General features: G+C 42.8%; 1 protein-coding gene across 1 annotated transcript in view; it reads left to right on the top strand.

Annotated features, from left to right (window-relative positions):
- Window positions 1-226: 226 nt before the first annotated feature.
- SLC39A10 (solute carrier family 39 member 10) overlaps window positions 227-11,610 on the top strand; it is a 61,790-nt gene continuing 50,406 nt past the window's right edge. Inside the window, exon 1 of the mRNA XM_060780774.2 lies at window positions 227-614. The gene's annotated coding sequence lies outside the window, so the exon portion shown is untranslated. The remainder of the gene's footprint in view (window positions 615-11,610) is intronic.

Below are 11,610 nucleotides of genomic sequence, written 5' to 3'. Positions count from 1 at the left end.
AAATCAGATAATGTGGGATTTCCGGCCTTGATATTCTTGGATACAGGGCTATGTGGGAGGGCCCTGGCCCTTCTCCTCCTGGTGTTTCCCTGCTCCAGCCCTTCAACTTTTCACCTTGTCCCCCTTCCCCCTCCCCAGGGAGGGAGGTCTTCATTTGCACACCAAAAGAGAAAGCCAAGACCCCACTTCCTTTGGCAGCAGAGCGGCAGCGCGCATGCGTGGCGCCGCAGCGACCATCGCTACGCCGTTTGCGTTAGGGCGCGATCACCTCCATTAGGCGCACACACCCCTCTCAATCTCTCTCTCTCTCTACGCTACTGACTCCCTGGTTGCCGCAAAGGGGGAGGCGGGCGGGCGGGCGGCGCGTGGCGCCCGTAAACTCCGCTTGGGGAAAGAGGCGAAGGCGGCGGGCGCTCTGCGTAAGCCGCTTTGGTGAATGAGGAGGAGGAGGCCGCGGCAGGCAGAGTAGCAGCAGCAGCAGCAGCCTGGAGTAGGAGCCCAGCCAGCTTCCCGCAGCAGCAGCACTGCGGAGTGGGAGGAGGCGGCGGCCACGGCGGCGGCGGCGGTTTGGTACCGAGCGGAGAGGGAGATGCACACGGCACACTCGAGCTGAGGTAGCTATATAAAAAGCCCGGTTGGGGACGGTCCCTCCCCCACAAGGGCTGAAGAAGGGACGCACAAGGAGGCAGCGGCGGCGGCAACGCTGGAGCCTCCTCAGCACAGTCTAGGCCAGGAGGAGGAGGAAAGGCCCCTTGCTTGCTTGCCGCCTTCTTTGCCATGGGGGCTTCTGGGCCTGTTTCCCGCCTCCTCTCTCTCTCTCTCTCTCTCTCCTCATGTTGAAGGGGAGGGAGAAGGGGAGGCCTTCCTTTCTCATGCTTCTCTTCTCAGGTCTTAATACCCTCACCCCCCCCCCCCCATGACCATTCACTTCTTTTTCTCTGCCTCCTTTACCCTCTTTTCCCTTCCCTTTCTTTTCTCTCTTTCTCCCTGATCTTCTTGGCCCTCATTCCCCCTCTTCTGGCCTTGGTACACCCTATCACCCCCTTTCTTTTCTCTCTCCTTCTGGCCTTGGGAAACCCATGCACACACATCACCCCAACTTCAGGGGTATATGAAAGGGGTGATGTGTGTGGTATCCCCGTCTTCTGGCCCTGGTACACCCTATCACCCCCTTTCTTTCTTCTCCCCTTTCCCTGCTGGCCTTGGGAAACCCATGCACACACATCACCCCAACTTCAGGGGTATATGTGTGTGTATGAGGGCCTTTCCAGGCAGGATCTGATCCTATATTTTCTGTTTGTCCCAGATTATCTGGCATTGGAGACTCCTATAACCGCCCTGAGTCGCCCAAGGGCTGAGAAAGATGGTATACAAATCTAGTACATAAATAGTAAATAAATAATAAGACAGTTTAAATAGTAAATAAATAATAAGACAGTTTAAAGCAGAAAATCTGTGATCAGATCCTGGGATATAGGGCCTGTCTGGAAGGACCCTGAAGGGGGTGATGTGTGTGTATGAGGGCCCTTCCAAGCAGGCCCTATGGACCAGGGTCTGGTCCTATATTTTCTGTTTATCCCAGATTATCTGGCAGTGGAGACTCCTATAACCGCCCTGAGTCGCCCAAGGGCTGAGAAAGGTGGTATACAAATCTAGTACATAAATAGTAAATAAATAATAAGCCAGTTTAAAGCAGAAAATCTGTGATCAGATCCTGGGATATAGGGCCTGTCTGGAAGGACCCTGAAGGGGGTGATGTGTGTGTATGAGGACCCTTCCAAGCAGGCCCTATATCCCAGGATCTGGTCCTATATTTTCTGTTTATCCCAGATTATCTGGCAGTGGAGACTCCTATAACCGCCCTGAGTTGCCCAAGGGCTGAGAAAGGTGGTATACAAATCTAGTACATAAATAGTAAATAAATAATAAGCCAGTTTAAAGCAGAAAATCTGTGATCAGATCCTGGGATATAGGGCCTGTCTGAAATGGCCCTGAAGGGGGTGATGGGTGGTGTATATAAAGGGGGTGATGTGTATTTAAAGGGGGTGTTGAATGGTGTATATCGGAGGTCCTCAAACTTTTTAAACAGAGGGCCAGGTCACAGTCCCTCAAACTGTTGGAGGGCTGGATTATAATTTGAGAAAAACATGAATTCCTATGCACGCTGCACATATCTTATTTGTAGTGCAAAAAACACTTAATAACAATACAATAATGAAAATTAAGAACAATTTTAATAAATATAAACGTATTAGTAGTTCAATGGGAAGTGTGGGCCTGCTTTTGGCTGATGAGATAGGATTGTTGTCGTTGTTGTGTGCTTTCAAGTCGTTTCAGACAGGTTGATCCTGAGCGAGGGCCGGGTAAATGACCTTGGAGGGCCGTATCCAGCCCCCGGGCCTTAGTTTGAGGACCCCTGGTGTATATGAAGGGGGTGATGTGTGTGTATGAGGGCCTTTCTGGACAGCCCCTATATGCCAAGATCTGATCCTATATTGTCTGTTTATCCCAGATTATCTGGTAGTGGAGGCTCGTATAACCGCCTTGAGTCACCTAAGGGCTGAGAAGGGCGCTATACAAATATAGTAAATAAATAATCCAGTTTAAAGCAAAAAACCTGGGATCAGATCCTGGTATACAGGGCCTGTCTGGAAGGGCCCTCATACACATCACCCCCTTCATATACACCACACATCACCCCCTTCAGGGCCTTTCCAGATAGGCCATATATCCCAGGATCTCATCCCAGGTTTTCTGCTTTAAACTGGATTATTATTTATTTACTATATTTGTATACTGCCCTTCTCAGTCCTTAGGTGACTTAGCGCAGTTATATGAGTCTCCACTACCAGATAATCTGGGATAAGCAGAAAATATAGGATCAGATCCTGGCATATAGAGCCTGTCTGGAAGGGCTCTCATACACGCACATCACCCCCTTCATATACACCGTTCAACATCCCCTTTAAATACACATCATCCCCTTCATATACACCATACATCACTCCCTTCAGGTCCCTTACAGACAGGCCCAGTATCCCAGGGTCTGATCCCAGGATTTCTGATTTAAATTGGATTATATGAGTTCACACTGCCAGATAATCTGAGATAAACTGAAAACATGGGATCAGATCCTGGCATATAGGGCCAGCCTGGAAGGGCCCTCATACACACCATTCAGCATCCCCTTTAAATACATATCACCTCCCTTCAGGGCCCTTCCAGATAGGCCCTACACCCCAGGATCTGATCCCAGGTTTTCTGCTTTAAACTGGATTATTATTTATTTACTATATTTGTATACCGCCCTTCTCAGCCCTCAGGTGACTCAGGGTGGTTATATGAGTCTCCACTGCCATATAATCTGGGATAAACAGACAATATAGGATCAGATCTTTGCATATAGGGCCTGCCCGGAAGGGCCCTCATACACACACATCACCCCCTTCATATACACCGTTCAACATCCACTTTAAAAACACACCATCCCCTTCATATACACCACACATCATCCCCTTCGGGGCCTTTCCAGACAGGCCCTATATCCTAGGATCTGATCCCAGGTTTTCTGCTTTAAACTGGATTATATGTATCCACTGCCAAATAATCTGGGACAAACAGAAAATATAGGATCAGATCCTGGCATATAGGGTCTACCCGGAAGGGCCCTCATACACACACATCACCCCCTTCATATACACCATTCATCATCCCTTTTAGATACACATCACCCTCTTCATATACACAATTCATCACCCCCTTTAGGACCCTTCCTGACAGGCCCTATATCCCAGGTTTTCTGCTTTAAACTGGATTATATAAATCCGCATTGCCAGATAATCTGGGATCAAACCCTGGCATAATAGGGCCTACCTGGAAGGGCCCTCATACACACACACATCACCCCCATAGCAATACCATTCCATTTTCTGTGCCCCTTTTTGCCTTCAGGCCCCAGTATCCCTCCACAGCCCACTCACTGTTCTCTGCCTACTCTTTTAACCTTTTTGTTTGTACAGTTTTTGGTTCTGTTTTGCCATTTTTAGGTGTTGTGAGCTGCTTTGGGCCTACATATAGCCATAATAATAGTAAGACCTTGTGATCTTGGTACACTCTCCCCCCCCCCCCCCCCCACAAATATTCTCCTCTTTTCTCTGCCTCTTAACTCCTGGCCTTAGTGACCCTCTATTCCCCCCCCCCATTTCTCTCTCTCCTTTTGCCCTCTGTCCTTGGTGACCTCTCACATCACCCCTTCTTTCCTTTACCTTTTGGACTAAATGTTCCCCATATCCTCTCCTTTCTCTGTTCTTTTTACTTTCTTTGGTAGCCCCTATATCATCCCTTTCTTTTCTCTGGCTTTTTTACCATCTTCCCTTGTGTCCCCCCCCCCCCCCAAAAAAAAACAGACCTCCTTCCTGTACCTTCTGGCCATGAGGACTCCTTATATCACCTCTTGATTTAGGGCCCTTCCACACAACCATATAACCCAGAATATCAAAGCAGAAAATCCCACAATATCTGCCTTGAGCTGGGTTATCTGATTCCACACTGCCATATATTCCAGTTCAAAGCAGAAAATGTGTGATTTTATTCCGCTGTGTAGAAGGGGCCTTAGTCTCTCTCTCCTCCCCCTTTCTTTTCCTTTCCTCTAATACTCCCTCACCACTATTCCTTCTGCACCCAAATCCCCTTTTCCTCCCCTCCCCAACCCTGGCCCTTGAGGTGTGCTGAAGAGGTGGGGCAGAAGAGACAAAGATAAGCATTTCCACTCAAGAGTATTCTCATTTTTGGTAGTTTTAATTTTGGTAGTGAGGAGGTGGTTTTTTGCCTGCCCCTGTGGGTGCATGTATGCTCCAATGACCTAAAATGGTTCCTGGGCAGGACATGGGCTTGGTATCGATCAGGCAAGGGGGCCTCGTGGGGAGGATTACAGTGCTGCACAATGACTCTTCTTCCTCCTCCTCTTTTTACCTTCCCAGCCACTCACGTGGCTCGCTCTGTGCCAGCCTGAGTTGTAAATTTAAATAAGGGCTTTATGCACGTGTTTTATTTTACACACACATGGACAACACAAGGGATAACCATGGCACACTACTCTTTTGTTCTCAGATTCCTGTGTTGTCCACTTGTTCATTTTATGGACAATTCCAGACATCTGACAAGCCCATTGTTTCTTTACTTTGAAAGCATTGCATTACTCTCGCATATTTCGAAAGCCCCTCCTTTGAGTTTTGGACTGCCTTTTTAACTCTTTAGTGTCTCAGAGTACAATAATAATGTCATTTCTCCTATGTGCCACACCTGTATGTTTGAATACACATTTGTGATTTTCCCACAAAAAAACATTCTCTGCATCTTACATCATGAAAGTTAAAACAGCTCTTGTAAAAGCTCAAAATTCAGTGTTAGTCATAATAAGTCAGATGATGGTATTTAAAGAATCTGGAAGAACATTCTCTTTTGGCAGAAATATTCTTATTACTTTTGTCCTGCTCAGAATATATAATCTAGGAACTAAAAAGCCTTCTTCCAACCCTGCTGTGCTAGTCTATAAACCAGGGGTTAGTGCAGCTAATAGCACAAAAATGGCAATGGAAGGTGGAAAATCAGAGAGTTCCTTTAAAACGCTGCCTCTCAAAGACACTGCTTTTGTAATTGAGCACACACTTTCCAATGCAGGAAACTGTTTACCTTCTTGCAGTATACTATGGCTCTCTAGGTGGACTGGTATACCTTTTAATTTACTGCTGGCACTTGGCAGAGCACAACATCTAAGAAGAGCAAAGCTATAGTATAACCCAGGCATGGGCAACCTTCAACCCTCCAGTTGTTTTGGACTTCAACTCCCAGAAATCCCAGCCAGCTTTTTTTTTTCTTGCGTCAGGAGCAACTTGAGAAACTGCAAGTTGCTTCTGGTGTTTGATGTTTGATGTTTTACCATCCATGTGTGAGGCTTCTCTCAAGTTCCCACATGAGCTGGAGCTGAAAGAGGGAGCTCAACCTGTTCTCCCCAGATTTGAGCCACCAACCTGTCGGTCAGCATTCTTGCCAGCACAGGCGATTGTGGGAGTTGAAGTCCAAAACATCTGGAGGGCTGAAGTTTGCCCATGCCTTGTATAACCCAACTATGTTGTTTGAAGCCAACATTTTTCATGAGTTACAACAATTTAAAATGGGAACAATAGTTCTATTTAAAGTGGCATGTTGTAATAGTTGCATGTGCCATCATCTGCTGCATCCACAAGACCAGTTATTGTCTCTTGTTCCTACAGCTGTTTGTGTACATACTTTATTTTGAACTAGTAGAACAGAGGAGAAATTTAAGGTGACCTGTTAAAAAGTATACATTTGAATGTGCAAATAATACTACAATACGGTTTGGATGCATATGTTGATACTGTACTCAACAGAAAACAAATATTCTACCTTTTCATGCCTTGTAAATAAGTTTATCAAAAACCTAGCAGAGGTTTTCCTTGGCTAAAAATAACCTTTTAAGTACTCTGTCCTTCACATGGATTCACTTGTCAGAAAAGAACTAGATTTTGTTTTCAAAAATAAAGCCACAGATCTCCACATATTCTGGACTTCATACTTGGATTGTACCATTCATCTTGCTAGACAAGTAATTTGTCGTGTACTAATGAATATTGATTGGAGAGATGTGAGAAGCAATGGAAATAAGATGCTAGAACAGAGTTCTCAAAGTATACATTAATATGCAGTGTGGCTTATCAGACTTATGACCTGTGCCTGCAAACATAATGGGACTTATCCCCATTTAAGTGTACGCAATAAATTTACATCTTAAACCACCTGCTAACAAAACCAAACACATGCAATCAATAGGGCTTACACAAGTATCAGTTTATTATATTATTCAGCAGTTGATTCAGTAGGTTTAGCTAAGTTAGGACTAGTAATTAAATTTTGAACATAAGCACAGTGTTTTGCAAAGATATTTACCCCTTGACTTTTCCACATTGTGTTGTTTTATAGCCTGAGTTGAAATGGGTTTAATTGGCATTGAGATATCAACAATACACTCAACATTGTAAGGATCACAGTATTTTCCTGACACAAGACCTAAGTAAGCAAGTTGCAAAAGTACTGAACTGCATCATTGTGATATGCTGAAATAAGTTCTGTGCATCTCTCCAATCTTCAGAAGTCACATGCAGTGCTGCATGATCTCAAATGAAAGAGACTTTCTGGAAAGAGCAGTGATTCTCAATGTTTGGGTCCCCAGGTGTTTTCCAGCTGTTAGGATTTCTGGGAGTTGAAGGCCAAAACATCTGGGGACCCATTGGTTGAGAACTGCTGCCCTAGAGTTTGTAAGTGAGCGTACCTGAATAAACAACTGTGTCTTCATGATTCCATCAAAACAAATGCGGGGCAAAATTATGCAAAAACTTCAATATTTAAAAGAAAACATGCCACTGAGAGCTTTGTTATATCCATTGCTAGAAACTGCAAAGAATATGGTTTAACTTCAACATATAGAGAAAGTATCAACCAAAACTCAATGATTGGATAAGAAAGCATTAGTTGGAGAAGAAACTTAGAGGCCAGTGGTACCACTGAAGGAGCTAAAGAGATCCATAGCTGAGATGGAAGAAATCATCCGTAGGGGAACTGTCACCTACACATTCCCCAAAACTGGGGTTTTTGGAAGATAGTTCTATAGAGGCACAATAAGACTTTCAGCTGTAATGGCTGCCAAAGGACTTGCATGTACTTGGGGGCTAATATGCAGTCACCTAGTGGCAGATTGTTTGTGTTTAATTAACTTTGGTTCCACAAAATATTTTACACTGTCACAAGAGTAAAGACTTTGATGTACTTTAGACAATAGCAATTAAATCCATTTCAGTTCCAGGTTATAATCTCAACAAAATACGGAGAAGTCAGTAGAGAATGAAGATTTCTGTAATGCACTACTTCTGTATCAATATGTATAACAATGTTCAGTAAATCTGTCAGTCAGTGAGACTGACTTACCTTATTCCTGTTGCACAAGAATAACATGGTTTAAAATAAACTTTCAGAGCAGCACACAGGCTAAGGTTAAAAACAACACTGTTCTGAAATTGCATCATCAGTCTGTTTGGTTAATACAGTGCTAACAAATGTGATCTGTGGGCAGTATTCTACCATCTGGGCATCTTCTGTTCAGTTTGTTTTGAAAGCTGTTTTGTCTGAATAAAACATTAATTTAAGCCTGTAGCAACCTTAATTTTTTAAAATACTGTTTTCAATGGAAGTTTGCTGGTCTTGTAGTGTTACACTGGCCAAGAAAAATAGAACTGGCTCTAATGTTTTATATATAGATTTGCATTACACATTCATTTTCTTTAACTGGACAATAAACCATTGAGCTTTCCCCCCAACCTTGTATATCTTTTTTACAGTTTTTTGTTAACAATAGTTGCGTATTCATTTTATCTACTTGCCTGATATTATTGTTATTCAGTTCTGCCTGACCTCTGCATTGGGGCTGAGAAAGTTATGTATGTGCCTCCAAGCCTCTTACCGACTTATGGCAATCCTTAGCAAAGGCATACTTGGGGGTGGTTTTGCAAGTTTCGTCCTTAAATACATGATCTGTCTTTTCTGCCAAAACAAAATGGTGCAGTAGCAAATGTAATCAGAACCACGAGTAAAAGGATTGAATCAACAGCATCTGTATAAGTGTTGTCCAATTTATTTTTGCCGTTTAGTATGCTTTTTCCATGTTTTTATGGTAGAACCAATTAGAAAATGGCATTTATAACCCAGGGAGAAAAATTGTGTTACATAGTGTGTTTAAAGCATTTTCAAAATATATGGGGGCCAAAATTAAATGAGAAATCATTCTCTTGCCTTATCCCATATAGTATTAACATAGATCCATGTCCAGAAGGGTACGTTAAGGATGCATCCTTGCTCCCACCCTATTCAACATATTCATAAATTATCATACACTTTTGGACCCCAAATGATACTTGCCCAAGCTTGGAACTAGAAGAAACCCCTTACTGCTTTATTCAGATGATGCTGCCATCATCTCACACACCAGGCCACGTCTAAATTACTTACTTAGGAAATTCCTGAACTGTTCCCAGAATGACCTAAAAATCAACTACATGAAATCTAAATTTCTGGTATTTGGAAAAAGACACCCCCCCCCCCTCGCCATTGGTCTCTTGATGGGCATACTCTAGAACAGATCAGAAGTTTCCAGTATCTGGGGTTTTCTTTTTTTCACCACAGACTGTCCTGGTCTACTCATATTGCTTCTATTACCCTCAAAGCTCAAGTAAGCAGTTCAGCCATTTTGTGTTTTACCACTACTAAAGGGGGACAGTTCATACCTTCGGCAACTAAAGTCTTTAAGATAGCTTCCCAGCTGCTATAAGCTTCCAGCATCTGTATTGGGGGCCTAACATAAAAAATTGACCAACAGTAAACACAGTTTTGAGGGCTCTTTTCCAGTTCCCCAAATGTGTACCGTCCTGTGTCTTATTACTTGAATCTGGTGTAGCACCCCTGTCAAGAGCCTGGTGGTGGGCACTTATATTGGCTCAAGATCAGAGTTTTTAGTGTAAAATCCGGTTTGATTCATCACTTAGCTCAGGATGAGTACATAACCAGTTGGTTTAAGATCAATACATCCCTCCTAATTCGTCTGGGTTTTGACATGGCTCTCAAATCAAACAGACTGTGGGGCATTGACTTTTGAGAGCTGTGCTCTCACTCTTATGTACTTTCTCCCCTAGTGCCCTGTCTATACATTATGTGAGTTCTTTCCATGCAGCAAACTATCTAAAGAACTTGATGGTGGCCAAATAGCACTGCCTGTTTTCCAAAGCAAGGTGCAATGTGCTTCCGTCTAAATTGCTGCTTGGGAGATTTGCAGGTACCCCATATAATGAAAGACTCTGCCCATGTAACAATCAGGAAGTAGAATGCGTCTACCACATTCTACTGTCATGCAGTTTCTATGAACAGGCCCAAGCACACATAATCAACCTCCTACTAAGCAACTTATTAGCAAGTCCAGTGAAATTTTATGTGAAGTTTCTATTTAGTCACAACTTTCCCCATGTGACCTTGGCGATTGCCAAGTTTCTTTCTGAGGCAGCCAGCATTAGACAATACTCAATTTTAGACATAGGCTGAAATACACTGACACGTCTTGTAGTCTTTTACCTGTGTTTTTAGCCAACCTGTATTTTAAGCAATTTTTAACTGTTGTACATTTTATCCATTTGTATGTTTAATCAACCAGATGTTCCTAATCTCATTACCTGCATATCTTGTATAACTGTGGTGCAGTAAGGGTCTTTGGACCATAAGTTCTTGTAACAAGTCTTCTTAACATAGATACTGAAATCCATACATATGTGAATGGTTAACTGAATTAAAAAATATTTTAACCAGAACCCTTTAAAACCGTAATTTTAGTTTTTGGTGAATTACCTGCAGTGTTTGGAAACTAATTATTCAGTTTTTTTTCCTTTAAGGATTGTAAACATTATTTTGAAAATATGCTTTTACTGTCATTTGAGAAGCTCTTCTCTGTGTTTCTATTGAAAAAGTGGGAAGCAGTATATTTGTTTCTAAGTCGTAATAGTTTATTACATGGTAATTATCTTTTATCTGGAATGCTTGAGTGTTTTGGATTTTGGAACACCTGTATTTGCGTATACGTACATAATGAGATAGCTTGGAGATGGAACCCAAGACTAAATATGTCATTCATGGCAAATTTATAGTATTTTAAAATAATGTTGTGCATGAAATAACGTTTGTGAACCGTAACCACCAGACAGAAAGTAAAAATGTCATTATTTTGGCTACCCATGTGGGCAATTTTGGATTTTGAAATATCTTGAATTTAAGAATTCTCGATAAGGGATGCTTAATCTATTAATTTCAATGGAACTTTGAAACTTGAGGTGTCAACACTAATAACATGTCAGTAAGCATATGTTACTTTGAAAAATAAAAGTCATTTTTCAGTATTTTGTTGAGAAGATGCACATTTTCAAAAAGAGGCAAGTGTCTTTCTCTTCCTTTTAGTAGAAGTAAAGTAACCAATAAAGTTCCATAAATAATCCCCAACATATGTATTTGTTCTTGTGTGAAGTACCAGTATAAACTTCTTTCCACAGAATTTGATAATCTGTTCATTCGTTCAGTCGTCTCCGACTCTTCGTGACCTCATGGACCAGCCTACGCCAGAGCTCCCTGTCGGCCGTTACCACCCCCAGCTCCCTCAAGGTCAGTCTAGTCACTTCAAGGATGCCATCCATCCATCTTGCCCTTGGTCGGCCCCTCTTCCTTTTGCCTTCCACTTTCCCCAGCATAATTGTCTTCTCTAGGCTTTCCTGTCTCCTCATGATGTGGCCAAAGTACTTCAACTTTGTCTCTAGTATCCTTCCCTCCAGTGAGCAGTCGGGCTTTATTTCCTGGAGGATGGACTGGTTGGATCTTCTCGCAGTCCAAGGCACTCTCAGCACTTTCCTCCAACACCACAGCTCAAAAGCATCGATCTTCCTTCGCTCAGATTTGATAATCTACGAGTTTAGAAACATGGCATTGACTGAATATCCCTTGCTCTGCTTC

The sequence above is a fragment of the Anolis sagrei genome, chromosome 1 (assembly GCF_037176765.1).
Source record: "Anolis sagrei isolate rAnoSag1 chromosome 1, rAnoSag1.mat, whole genome shotgun sequence".
Lineage (NCBI taxonomy): Eukaryota > Metazoa > Chordata > Lepidosauria > Squamata > Dactyloidae > Anolis > Anolis sagrei.
The sequence above is the reverse complement of the archived record's forward strand: the minus strand, read 5'-3'. Positions and strand labels throughout refer to the sequence as shown.